Below are 14261 nucleotides of genomic sequence, written 5' to 3' on the forward strand. Positions count from 1 at the left end.
TTATCCCATGGCATGTTTCTGAAAAGAGATCGAAGAGGTATAGCTTTTTGACCATTCAGTACTTGGCAAGTGCACTGACATTGTCTGCTAGTGCACTAATTAGTCTCAGCTGAGGCCCTGGTTTTATCTATGTGGACCCTTGGCTTCTGGCAATTGGATAGAGGTCACAAAACTCATTTAATGTAGTTCTTGAACTCTAAATTAAAGGTGTATGTGTACAGGTGTTATCTGGAACTTGTTACTCTGCTAAAACTGCACTAAGTACAGTATTAAGACAGTTTAATGCCATGGTCTATGTGCTAACCATTCTCTTAACCCTTGTGTATTCACTCTGGAAACACCACCATAAAAAGGTGTTATTTCTGAGAGTGACATGTTTGTGTCAGCAAAATAGTAGAGTTACATACTATGTCATTTCTAAAAGTACAGCCTTTAAAGAAAGGCCTTTCAGGAAATCGATGAAAAGCCTTAAGTAAAAACTTTGATGTTATTGGGGTAGGCAAGTCACTACAGTGACCACAGTTTTCAGCTGAAAAATTGGTCATACTCTCATTTTCTCCTGATCTAATTTCCCTAACCTCTATTGACTGCAGTTAAGTTTATTTTTCTATATATGTATACTAAGATTTATTTTGTATTATTTATCCCTTAAAATATATTTATTGTTTATTTCTCATTCTTTATTTGAATCTTATTTAATGGAATCCTGTTTTGTTTTTTGTTTCTTTGTACCCTCTCATCCTTCACTGCTTTCTGTTATGTATTATCTTTTTTTTTTTTTTTAATTTATCTTTACCTGGTGCTTTTGTTGAAGTCCAATTTGTTCATTTCCAACATTAATAAGGGGCTAATACTCATACCTGTTCTAGGTTGGGGCAACTCTGATTCCATATTTATATGGACAGCTAGTTTGGTTTTTTTTTTCTTCGTTCTTTTCAGCTGCAGTTATGGTTTGCTCTGCAGCTGTTTCATTCTGAGATGGTAGACTGACTAGGATGGACTGCAGGAGGTCTGACACTTGTAGGACTTCCTGAAACTCTGAGTAAACCAGAACTCAACAAAATTAAGCTAAAATTTCAGGTGTGAGTAATGTAATGGGTCTAGAAAACCCTTGGTTGCTTTTCATTTTTTGTTATACAAATGAAGCACACTTTGAGTGCATGGAATCATGTATTGTGATCCCTTTGAAGCAATGTGTGTATTTTCTATTAGAATTTCTGAGATCTTCAACATGGACAGAACTGAATAGAATAAAATTTAAGTAATAAAAATTTCCGTTAAATAAGGGCTTTCAGGTTTCAGGGGGAAGAAAAAAAAAAAAAAAGAAAAAAAAAAAGAGCATTTTGTAACTAAGTTGTTGAAGCAAATATTTGAAAAACTGTTTTACACCTACAGTTCATGTAACTGCATAGGAAAATAAGCCTACATAAATAAAAGACATGGAAATCTAGTGATGAGATTTCTTTTGCTTGGAAAAATTGACTCGTAAAGTCCTTCTTTAAATGCCCACAATGCCATTATGTCCACAGTGCAATTAGGGATCATCTAGATTCTTATACAGTCAATGGGAAGAGTTAGATATGTTTTTCATGCAATTCATCTGTCTGTGTTACATGTTTTATGATAAGATTAATCGAACTATAGAAGTGACTGTTTTTCTCCCACTGACTATAAAGGCAGCCTAAAAGAGTCTTTCAAATGCAGATTTTTCTATGATAACTCTTAAGATGAGGTGACATGATTCCTCAGCCACTGATGAGAAAACAGCATGGCGCGTATTTGTGAAAGTTCAGCATGCCTAATTTGCATTTACAGAATTAGTTTTGTCAGAAAGCTACCAGAAAGCTCTACCGCTAAGGCACCCTTTTCCCATTTTCTTTCAGTGGGCTGCCCTTGTTCTGGCCCTGCATTCTAAAGAATATGAGGAGAGATGCCAGAGTGTGAAACACACTGCTTTGTGCAGAACAAATTATAAAATGCTGCTAAAGCAGAGTTAGTTATACCACTTTTTTAAAAGGCTGTGGAAATAATAAGAGCATATTAATAGCATGAGCTCTAGTGAACTGTACAACACAGCAGCTGCTGTATTCCTCAGGATCATTCTGTAATGATATTCTGTAATGATATCATGTTATTACTTTGCATCATTACAGAAGATGAAAAAAAGATAATAATTTGCATGAAAAATTCCTACAATTTTTTCTTTTCATTGTGCAAATTTGACTATCAAATCCCCATCTTTCACTGAAATTAGTCTATCTTTGTCTATCTATTAGTCTATCTCTTTAAGCTCACTGATGCTATAATGAGGAATAATGTATATCTATTCTTCAGAAATTAGTCACAAGTATAACACATTTTGTTATGAAGCAAGTTTGTAAAGTATGTTAAGCATACATGCTTCTAAAACAAATAGCATTTATTACAATCTTTGCAACTTCTCTGCTTTGGCAAGAACAAGTAAAAAGTCTTATGTCAGAATCCTCATAAAGAAGAGAATAGCTCCTCCTCATAAAGCAAACAACCTACAGTCATTTGTGGCCCTAAAATGTCCATCATACATATTTGTACACTATATCCAAAATAATTTCAATAGTATTGTTCAAATAACTTATCCTGCTGATTTAATATTTCACTTTTATCAGTCTTATATTGCAGCATCACCATAGTTACATCAGTCATTAACTTTGCAGTATCATGAAAAGGACAGCCTAACTTCACTGACAACTGAACTTGATCACACATCTAATAACTGATAGTCAAAACCCTCTACTATATATTTTTAAAGTATTTCAAATCCAGTACATGAATGTCTTACAAGGATAAATGTTTTTGTTACCTCATTACTAAAAAATAACATGCCTACTCTTACTCCAATACAAGATTTTACATGCATATTTTCGAGGGCTTATGCATCCCGTACACCAAGTACTCTGATGCATCAGTTATATGAAAGTGAAAAGATTTTAATCAGGGAAATCAGAATCGCAGTATGTTTCCATAATTTATATTTTAAAAACATATTTCTAAAAGTTTCAATAAACAGCAAACACCATAAAATAATCAATAACCATTACTAATAGAGGTAGGACTGAACCCTTTGTTCCAATACTTGCTAACATTATGAATAATGCTGTTGTGGTCTGGAGTATTATCCATTGGCATGAGTTAAGTATGTACAAAAACATCCACAAGATCAAGATCATAACTCACTAAATGAGCATTTCCCTCAGTTATTTTTGCACCAGAAGCACATTATGTTAAAGTCTGAGTTGTGTTTGCTGTATTTGCTAATGGCCTCCAAGCCAATTTTTGCTAAACCTGCAGAACAGGCTTAGGTTGGCCCGCACATTTATCGGGGAGAAAGTCTGCAAAATTTGTCTGAAAAGACAGTCTGTCCATAACACAGGATTAAAGTAACATGCTTTATTGTATAAATTGCCATCAGTTGCACAGTTTGCATTATTATTTTTGAAATCTTTTCAGGATCACCCAACCTGCTGAGCATAATTTCAAAACCTAGCAGTACCATTAAAAATAAATTTGCTATTGGCTATTCTACCAAATTGGCATTACAACAAATGACAAGAATCAGCCTCCAGGTTTACCTTAAAATGTTGGATCTCCATCCCACTGTACACTGATTCTATGTTGAGTTGTCTTAGCTTTGAAGAATGTATAAAAGACCCACCTGCTTTCTGCATTTAAGTCTTTGAAATGAATTCTTAGGCAGTGAAAACAAAATATTTCCCCATGCTTTATCAAGTCATGTAGATTCTCCCCTTAACAACACTAATAAAATGATGCAACCATGATAACCTAGAGAGCTCTTGTGTTACATGTATGTCTGGATCTTTCTCATGGTGTGGTATCTTGAACTTCTTCCAGGTCTCTCTTATATGGTGTGTCACTAATTATTTGCATCTTTTGCAGCCTGTCTCTTCCACAGACTATGAAGTTAGTGAACTGTTTATTTTTGTTCACTATATGAGCCATTGATATATGGGTTTGCTAGCTAGAAATAAATGCCTGGAGTTCAAATCCATTGTTGTATCTGACCTTCATAATGTGAACAAGTAGATAAAGTTGATGAACTATACTGAATAAATTATATTTAGACAAGTTACTAGGTCTAGGAAACGCTTCATTTTCTTTGCATTTTATGTCTGTGGTTCTGTGCTCTTTACTCTTGTAATTCTCAGCAGTTTTGAGAATTAAGTGTATGTACAGCCATATATTTGAATTATGCGGTTCATCTAACTGAGGATAGAAATACATGAAGACCTAAGAGGCAGGAAAGATTTTTCTGCAGAAGTAGTGTTCTCCGTATCACAGTGATAGCACAATGAAATCTTCACTTCATTTTTTCCTTCCTCTCCTATGTTATTACCATAGGAGTTCAGCTATGCTGTGAGAAAGATTCCATAACATTGTCTTGCTCTGGCCAATATCTCTAGGCTTAATAGTGCCGAATTTGCAGAAGGTATCTGTGGCTCAGATTGTCAGAGGGACTTCAGAGAGATCTGTTCTGAGAGATTTCCACTTAGAATACTGCCCAAGAGAGCAAGATATTTGCACTTCATGGAATCAATAGTTTAAGGATAAATTAAGGTAGCACTGCAGATCTTTCCTTAATATAAATGATGGAAGCATGCCCCTCATTACTACATTTTGCATGGCTGCCATTGTTCTCCAGTGCCTTAAGTAGAATTTAGGCAGACATTAGGTGTTAAGAGTTCCAAATCTGGATTCTTAACATTGCTAGCTTCTCATATCTCTCCTGAAGTCCTGAACTTTGGTGATTATATTTTAGTATCTAAATTTCCTTTTTTTTTTTTAGACATGTGTGGTAGAGCCCCAGTGAGGAAATAAGTCTCTTTCCCTCAGCATGCCAAGCCATGCAGAATGAGCAAAGGGAGGATTCCATCACCAACTAACAGCTTGGCTGAGTGCGGGGCTCAGCCGCGCCCTGCGCTGGGTCGGTCGGAGCCGGCTGGAACCGGCTGTGTCCGGCACGGGGCAGCCCCGGCCTCCCCGCACACCCGCCCCGCGGCAGCACCCAACAGACCTGGGGCACCCACACTCAGCACAGTGCTTTGCTCTGCAACCTATCTGTGCTTAAATCAATACGTTAAATTGCTATTCTTAAACTCATGTTCTTGTACTAAACTTAAAGCTGGGCTTAAAGAAAATAAATGAAAGATTTCATGAGTTTTAAAACCTGCTGTTACTATTCCGACTTGTACCTCAAGTCAGTATTGCTAGTTTTATCTTGTGAAATAGGACTTGTTTTGTATGGAGAGAGACATAGTATCAGTCAAAACTAAGACATAAATATACTTAATTATTAGTGATTTGTTTTGTTTAACCTGGTATATCGGCCCCACTGGTGCAGGGAAGGGGCAGTATTCACCCATGGTACTCCAAGAGAGAGAAACGAAGTGGCTCCCTGGGGCTTACGCATGAAATATGCAGTGGAGGACACGGCCATGCAGTTTACATCACGTCATCTGTTTTCCCTTATTCTTCAGCCCTCTGCTGCAGGAAGAATGGCAGTTCTGAGCTGGCCATCCTTCAGCAGTACCTTCACACTTAGTTGTTTCTCTCACTGCTTCTTCATACCTTCTTCCAGGTTTTTGACTGCAGCTGCCTCTACTCTCCAGAAGTTAATTTTCTTGGCCTGTTTTTTTTATAACTGATAGCTCAACAGAAATGCAGATGGATTATAGAGTATACTCTTTCAAATCCTGAAAATACCCACACCTTAACTGATGCTTCTTATTTCCAGCCTCAACCACATCATTTTCTCTTGTTCCACACTGTCTGATCTCCACAGGCTTTTCAGTAAGCAGTTACTTCCTTTAAGACTATTTGTACAAGTGATGACTCATCCTTACATGTTATGAAATCATTAGCTTTTTTGCAGATCACTGAAATAGGTGTATTCCTGCCTTGCAAACTGCAGGTGCTGTTGAATACCTTTTTTTTTAAATACACATGCATAAAAATAATTTCATTACTAATGTAAGATCTAGTAACACCTATGTGGTCATATTTCTTGAGGCTTCTTACCTGATATAACGTCTTCATTAAATATCACCCTCTCATCTGAAGAGACTCTGTGATGAAAACTACCACCAACTCTTCAGTTACACAATAAAATTACCCATTATTTCTGTAATTTTGCTGTATAACTTAAAAGTTGATTGTGATTTTTACAATTATGGATTGGTTGTTTCCCTTATAAGCTCTTTTTGGTTTTCAGAAGTCATGTTAGTCATTTTATACTTGCCTGTGACAAATAAATACATATTTAATCTTCATGTATAAATAATGTACTCTTCTGAATGTGCTAAACAAAATGTGATGAATGGTAGGGCCATTTTCAGTCTCTCCTTTAGATTTCCCTGCAATGCTAGTAGACAGAAGGAGAATTGAGTCTCAGTCCCTAGGGATAGGTTAGCATTGTGATGGAATTAATAGAGCTGATAAAATGAGTCATTCATGATGCAGTATCTCTTGACAAAGCTTTTCAGAAAAGGCCGGTACAGACTAGCTAACTTTTGTTTAGGAATTAGAGATCACTGACACACACTTTGTGGTTGTGGTTTTTTTGTTTGTTTGTTTGGGGTTTTTTGTTTTGTTTTGTTTTTGTTTGTTTGTTTTTGTTTGTTTTTGTTTTTGTTTCCCCCTCACTTAAGTGTTATTATTAGTCATATAGAATCATAAAATGGGTTGGGTTGGAAAGAATCTTAAGATCACCTAGTTCCAACCACCTGACATTGGTAGGGACACTTTCCACTAGATCAAGTTGCTCCAAGCCCTGTCCAGCCTCACCTTCAACATTTCGAGGGAGGGCACAGCCACAACTTCTCTGGGCAAGCTGTGTCAGTGCCTCACCACCCTCACAGTAAAGAATTTCTTCCTTCCTTCTTTAATCTAAATCTACCCTCTTTCAGTTTAAAACTGTTACCCCTCATCCTATCACAACACTCCCTGAGCTTAGGTGTTAGGTTAATGGTTAGACTAGACGATCTTCAAGATCTTTTCCAACCTAGATGATTCTGTGATAGAGTCCCTCCCCATCTTTCCTGTAGGTCTCCTTTAAGTACTGGAAGGCTGCTATATGGTATCCCTGGACCCTTCTCTTCTCCAGGCTGAACAACCTCCACTCTCTCAACCTGTTTTCATAGAAGAGGTACTTCAGTCATCTGATCATCTTTGTGGACTTCCTCCAGACCTGCCTCAATAGGTCCATGTCCTTATGTTGGGGGCCCCAGAGCTGGACACAGTACTCCAGGTGGAGTCTCACAAGAGCAGAGCAGAGGGAGAGAATCACCTTCCTCAACCTGCTGGCCACCTTTCTTTTTGATGCAGCCCCAGATGCAATTGGCTTTCAGAGCTGTGAGTGCACATTACTGGCTCATAGCCAATTTCCCATCCACTGCTTTCCCCAAGTCCTTCTCCACAAGGCTGCCCTCAATCCACTCATTGCCCAGCCTCTTCTTGGGATTGCCCTGATGCATGTGCAGGACTTTGCACTTGACCTTGTTGAACTTCATGAGGTTCATATAATAATAATTCACATAGCAATGAATAATAACTGCCTTTTTATGTCCTCCCCTCTAATAAAATAAAAATAAGGATGCACTGTGGAGTAAAAACAAACAAAAGAAGATACATAAAATCTTTTAATAAGAAAAACATAATATGTTCCTAATAGATCAGAGGGATTAACTTTTTCTAGTAAGCTGAAATATACATATGTGTGTTTCTTGTACTCAGCATTTATGTCATATACTCTAGGAATTTCTAATTTAAAGACCATTAGCAGTAATACCTACATGCTTTTTAACCATTCCACCCATATCTACTTACAGCACTTTAAATATAAGCTACTTATCCTGACTAGACATGTTTCAACAATAAGATTAATTTCCAGTGTGCTTGGGTTCCTCAGAGTTGCAATTTCCAGATTTTTCTGTGTAGATGATAAACCCTCTTTGTTTCTCAAAAAATTGGTAATTCCCATAGAACCAAGAAAACTGACCATGGAGTGTGAGGAAAAGGCATATCATTGCTTGTTTCTTAACGCTAAGATGTATGTCCTTACCTCAGTTCAACAATGTTAATTACTTAATATTATCTATTAAAATAATAATCTCCTTCTGAAAAACTGTTGAATCAGTCAGACAAAACAACATTAAGGCAAGGCCGTGCTTTAAGAAGTAGTCATACAGGAGTCTTGATATCAAACTGTCATGAGCAGGATGGAGCACATACCAGAATTTCAATCTACAGTTAAAAAAAATAAAAATAACAAACCTCTATGTATATTATGATAACTGTATAATTGATTTTACTTTGGCTTCCTGGTCATCAATCGAGGGAAAAGCTGATTGCCAGATACCATGATAGACAAAATGACACTGAATGAAATAATCTTGGGTTTAAGTTGGCTTAATTTCTAAATCTTTTGAAGACAAGAGAATTTTAGACATACTGAAAAAACTATTTAAATTATACAGTATTTTAGATAAAATGCATTAGATACATTAAATTATTCTGAGCTGCATGCATTTAGGTAGTGTCTGAATGGGAGGACTACACAATTCTGGACCACTTCCATATGATTAGGAAAATTTACATTTTATGGAGTAGAGATAATGAGAGACATGAAGATGGAGTTATATCTCCCTTAAGCTATCTCATCAATCTCCATGTGTTCTTAACATTTACTGTTCTGTTAGTTTATCCAAAATAAATTTTAAAAGGTTATTTAGTAGAGTCATCAGTAATTGAAAATATTTCAAATAAAACAGGATACTTGTATTAACCAGAACAAAGAAGTATAATGATCAATGGCTGAAATTCAAACCTATATAAATTAAGACTAGAAAAAATACATACTTTAGTAACAGTGAAGATAAGAAACAACCAATAGCATTTGTAGGGATATGGTGGTCACTTCTATTCTTTAAAATAAGATTCTATGCTTTTCTACAATAAATGCCTTAACTCATGATTATTCATTAGTCACTAGAAAAGCTGATATGGTGACAAATTTGTTCTATATAGGATTTACAGAGTTTTATTAAAAATTTACACTTTTAAATATTTTTAAACATTAGTTGTAAGAAATAAAGCTATTTATAAATAAGAATTGGCAGCAGTGGTGGAAAGTATTCTATCAAAATTGATAAATATATTTGCTACCAGTAATCCTAATATGCAGCCTTCTACCTCTCTTACTGTTCTTGACAGAGAGTTGGTAACCGGACCTGCTTCATTACCCTCCTGCTATACACCTCCATGCAGTCACAGATGGGACTGAGTTCCTGAGAGCCTGATAATCAGGAAGTTGTTCCCTCTGCTCACTCTTACAGAAACGTTTGCTCTAATTTAGTTACGCTTTTGCTGACAGTCACATGGACTCTTAGGCATGATGGAGGTGAGTCATTAATTAAAATAAATTCAGTGTAGGTACAATCACGCCAGTACTTCTGCTAGTTTGTATGTTATTTCTGTATCTCTCCTGACACACAGTGACCAAAAAAGGGGATAAGAGATGGCATGGATTTCTTTTTATTTTTTTTCCCCTAGCAGTTAGGTAACCATTAAAAAGTGTAGAACTGCTGATATAAACTATGTGAAAAAATGAAGAATAACTGTATTCTAACTGCTGTATCATCCCAGTAGTGATATTGAACATTTGCTGTCCCTGTCTATGTTTTGAGGCACTAGGGTAAGCATAGATGCTATTCTTTAAATACAATTTTCTAACTGTTTAGAAACAATATGTAGTACATTTTCAGCAAAATAAAGCTCTTGAAACTTCAGTGTTGATTTTTAAGGAGGACGCTTTAACATTTGATGTTAACGTTATTGCTCCATTGATAATGGTGGTATCACATAAATAAACACTGGCAGAATTAAGGCATAAAACTTAAAACTGATACTAAGGTCCCAGTCCTGAACATGCAAGAAAAAAATGCTCAGTGATGCTTGTTGTCAAATCTTTAGTGTTTTCAAGTGAAAAAAGCTCATGATCAGTATGGAAAAGTTTAGCACAACAAAAAGTTATTTTTTAAAGCTAGACCAGCGCTATGATGCAAACTAATTGCTGTTTTGTGGAAGTACCACAGCACTATTTAATTTCAGAATTGCTTTCAATTTAATTTTCTAATTTTGTATTTTAATTGTAAACTTTTTCCTGTTCCTTATTAGGTAGTAAGCTCTTTGGAGCTGGGACAGTGGTCAAACTTGCTGTATGTATTATTAACTTTTATAATGCTCATCATTAGGTGACATCATCTAGTTGTCATCTTCAGATAATAATGTAATATAATGGTATTGCTATCTGAGGAATTTTATTCTGTAAAACCTATACCATGCAGGAAAAAAAAAGGAATATACAGCTTATGATGTAAATAATTATTAAAATTATATTGCATATTCAGACAAAACACCCATAAAATCTTATGATTAAGCAATGTTTAGCATGGCAGCATGACCTGAAGCTCTGTCCTTCAACCTGCTTTTAAAGATCTCTCAACAATGAAGAGTCTACCTTACACTTGTAATGGATGTATTTGGTATCATCATTTTCAGAGTAACATTCAACCTAAATCTCTCTTGATATTTTCCCAGCCAGAACTACTTGTTCTATCTTCTAAAACTTGGATAAAGATTATACTTTCCCTCTTTTCATCAGTTTTTAAAGTATTTGGATACTGTTTGTCTCATCATCCTCTTCTGAATAGTAAAGAATCCAATTTTTCTGAAAATTTCTAAGTAGGCTTTTGTAATTTGCATGAATATTCTGAGTAACAAACTGTCTTCACACCTTTTGTGATCCTTCCCAAAAAGCTTGTGCCTGCCAAAGGAGATCTATTTCCAGTGTTGTGGTATCTGCCTTTAAACTAGTTCTTGCAGCTTGGTGGAAAATATATACTCCAGCTCTGAATCCTATTTTTAGTAGTAGCCATTATAACTCACCATCCATTACTCCTGTAGTAACATCATTTCTGGTCTTTCCTAATCAGTTTGAGACTAGGATAATTACATGACTTTTAAAACAAAGGATAAGTCTAGTTTATTCTCTCAGAGTAAACATCTGATTAAGCATTTTGTAAACTGAGGTAAAAAAATTTTAAAAAAATGTATTGTCAGTAGTGTCCTGAAGCTTGTCTCTGTCACCAGGTGTTACTGGAGAATCTCAAGTTGTTGCTGTCTTCATTTTGAATGTCTTATAGTTACCCTTCCTGGAGAGAAAAGCCTGAGACTCTGCCTCTGCTCTGCATGTAGAGTCTCATTTATACTCTTGAGATACCTCGTGAGTATAGAAGCATTTTTTTTTCTGTGTCATTTCATTATTCATATGAAAAAAAAATGTTTTCATCCAAATATATTGTATATCAGGTTTCTTTGCAAGGTGAACATGAAAAGAAATACTGGTCTTTAGGACATGCTTATAAAATATTGTAAAAGTTGTATGAGAATAGAAAGTATGAAAAAGACATTTCAAAGCTCAAACTTGCCTTTTAGTCTTCAGAGTTCTAGTTCATTTAACACTAATAAATATAAATGGGAAGTTAAAGATTTTTCTCTTGTTCTTAGGGAATGGTTGAGTCTCTCTGCCTTAGTTGTGCACATTTCTGCCCAGTCTCTCTAGGTCAGGTAACTCCTTCCTGCAAGTTAATGTATTTCATAAACAATATTCTTATTTTTATTGTATTTTATAAATATATTTTTCAAAAAAAATATTATACCTGTCATCTTAACACTACAAACACACGCTGGTGATTCACATTCACAAGAACTAAACAAAGCATAGAGATGTAACAAATAATGGCTTTGGGAATGGCATTACTTCCCCTCCACAATTGTTGTAGGGACACACAGTGATATTTGTAAGATTGTAAGCATTCTGGCTTCATTTTTTTGTTTCCAAAACCTGACTTTCTGTAAGTACAGAAATGCTATTTACTTCTATTATAATGGATGGGACTAGAATATCCAGCATAGTGGCCTATAGTGCTGCATGTCTCCAGAGACCCAGTTGTCTTGCTTTTTGGCTGTTCATTCATCAGAGATCCCCTTTCACCACCCTTTCTCCTCATGACACATCTGTGTCAGTTGTCATCTCTCCTCAAAGTGAATCTCCTCATAGGGGATGTGAGATTGGGGATTATCCATCACCTTTCATGGCAGAACCAGAGTAAAAGCTGCAGGGCTCAGTACCAAGTGAGGAACAGCAGGTGAGGAAGCAGTGACAGCTATGATTTGGGTGCATGAGAAATGACACTGAAGAACACAAAAAGCATCGGCAGCTTGTGAAACTCTTTGCAGGAACCCACCACTTCCCTGTAACACTGCAGAAGATGCTGTCAGTCAAGCTATCTGAAAATCTTATCCCTCTTAGATCTTGAACATTGCCAAAGTTGGATTTCCTTAGTGTAACCTATATGAAAGAGCAGGATCTGAAACAATGATAGTCATACCTGGCAGGGTGTCCTAGTTTGGACCCAGTAGCTTCTATGGGCATTGGAAAATTAAGCTTTTTTGTCAGAAGCCAGCAAGCCAAACAAATCTGGTAGGTTTAAATGTAAGTTTTAAATTCATATTTAAGTTACCAAGTGCCCTATCTGAGATTAAAGGTCTCTTTGGGCTAGGTTTATAAACACCCATCATCTGTTTTTTTGGCACAGACAAACCAGCCTCTAATTTTATTTTTTTTTTCTTTTTTTTCCCTGTAAATTCTTTGGTTTTGCTTTGCCCTGGAGATCAAAGAATTCCAAGGTAGTTCCCTTGAGGAATCACCCTGAAATATTTAAGAATCTTTACTTCCTCCTCCCAGAAACTCATGTGTCCGTAAGACATTTCCCATTATATTATTGCTTCAGGGTTTTAGATATTTATATTTTTTTTAGGAAGACATTTTATGGCTATTACTCATTCTCTGTTTCTGAGTTAAATGCAACCTAAAATACATGCCTTTTTTAAAGCTTTTTTAGCTTTTGTTGATATGCAGGGCATACATAAGTGCTACAAAAATAATGTGTGTCTTCGTAATTTGTGCTAATAATTAACTATGATTAGAGACATTCGGCTGAAGAAGAGTTGACTCTCCTTCTGAAGACAGAGGAAAAAAAATCTGGATATTTGTTTACGAGACCAGTATACAGCTAGACAACCATTTCTGTGTATCTAAGGTTTAAGTTTTGATTTTGCTTATTTCTTCCTTTTCTGCAACTGTATGACTACCTCACTGAAATCTTTAGTAGGACATACCTAAGAAAGCAGAAAGAAGTAAGCAAGTGATGACTCCAATAAACTATGTGTCACATTTTCCAAAGCTCCCAGTCTCGAGAGCATGTGCAGTCATCCCCAGAATGTCGTCACCAGCCTGTAAGCACAGATGAAGGTAAATGTAATTATTTTCTTTTAAATGATTACTTTAAAATCATGTCTTCTCAAATGCATGTACAAATTGATATATGGCACAATTCTTTACAAGTCTGATAAATAAATAACTAACATTCCCATAATTAAATATTATATCTTGAATCCTAGTCTTTCCTTAGGGAGTCTTGTTGTCTTGTGACCCTTCTGATGTGTCCTCTTAACAAAACCAAAAAATTTGCTTTATTAACACTATGCTTTCTTCAGTCTTATTCTAGCCCCACAATCCTTATTCAGGCACCCTCTAATGGCCTCTAAAGCACATTGTTTATTCCATGAAAGAAGTGATGCTTCCATGATATTTATGTGAGGAAAATTGATTGGTCTAATGAAATACCTAAACTTCTTTCACTTCAACAGTAGTTTGGCTTTAATTAAAATCCTGGCCACCATGATTCATGGAAACTATTCCTGGAATAGCAGTGTTCCCTTTAGGGTCCAAGCTATATAGCCACATTATTTATTTCATAAGGTTACAGTTTGTTGTCTTCTTTCACAAACTGTGTGATATAGCAGGGCATCATATGATACCGCCTGCATTGTAGAAAAATGACTCATGAACAGACATTCAAATTGTCCAGACTTTGTGGTGGTGTAATATCAAGCAATTTAATGTTGATCTAATTCAGAACACAATTCTAGTTAAAGTTTCTGAGATGGTATTTCTGCCCTATATTTTCCTGGGTTTGTTTAACTTAAATCATAAATATAGTAAAAACAAACAAACAAACAAACAAACAAAACAATAGCCTTTTAAATGCTTGACTTGTCTCTCTGTCTTGCTCTAGGCACTAGCT

Source organism: Athene cunicularia, assembly GCF_003259725.1.
Source record: "Athene cunicularia isolate RWA chromosome 1 unlocalized genomic scaffold, athCun1 chr1_part1, whole genome shotgun sequence".
NCBI lineage: Eukaryota > Metazoa > Chordata > Aves > Strigiformes > Strigidae > Athene > Athene cunicularia.